The sequence below is a fragment of the Myotis davidii genome, unplaced genomic scaffold, assembly GCF_000327345.1.
Source record: "Myotis davidii unplaced genomic scaffold, ASM32734v1 scaffold238, whole genome shotgun sequence".
Taxonomy (NCBI): Eukaryota; Metazoa; Chordata; class Mammalia; order Chiroptera; family Vespertilionidae; genus Myotis; species Myotis davidii.
This window is the reverse complement of record NW_006293779.1, coordinates 1,835,043-1,835,252: the sequence shown is the minus strand read 5'-3', so window position 1 is coordinate 1,835,252 and position 210 is coordinate 1,835,043. Positions and strand designations below refer to the sequence as shown.

Genomic DNA, 210 nt, shown 5'->3' with positions numbered 1-210 from the left:
ACCTAGTTCTTAGTTCCCTTTGATAATCTCTTGGCTACTCAGGATTCTCCACTATGGCATTCCATTCAGGTGTGCCTATTTTTGCCAATGACTTCTATCGCAGACTCTCCCTTCAATCTGTTTGTTTTACATTTTTTTTCAATTAAATCTTTATTGTTCAGATTATTACTATAGTTACTCTTTTTTCCCACCATACCTCCCCTCCACCCA

The 210-nt window shown here is 37.6% G+C and overlaps 1 protein-coding gene across 3 annotated transcripts in view; it reads left to right on the top strand.

The window, feature by feature from the left end:
- Window positions 1-210, top strand: part of SPAST (spastin) — a 38,972-nt gene that overhangs the window by 23,143 nt on the left and 15,619 nt on the right. The gene's annotated exons all lie outside the window — the stretch shown is intronic.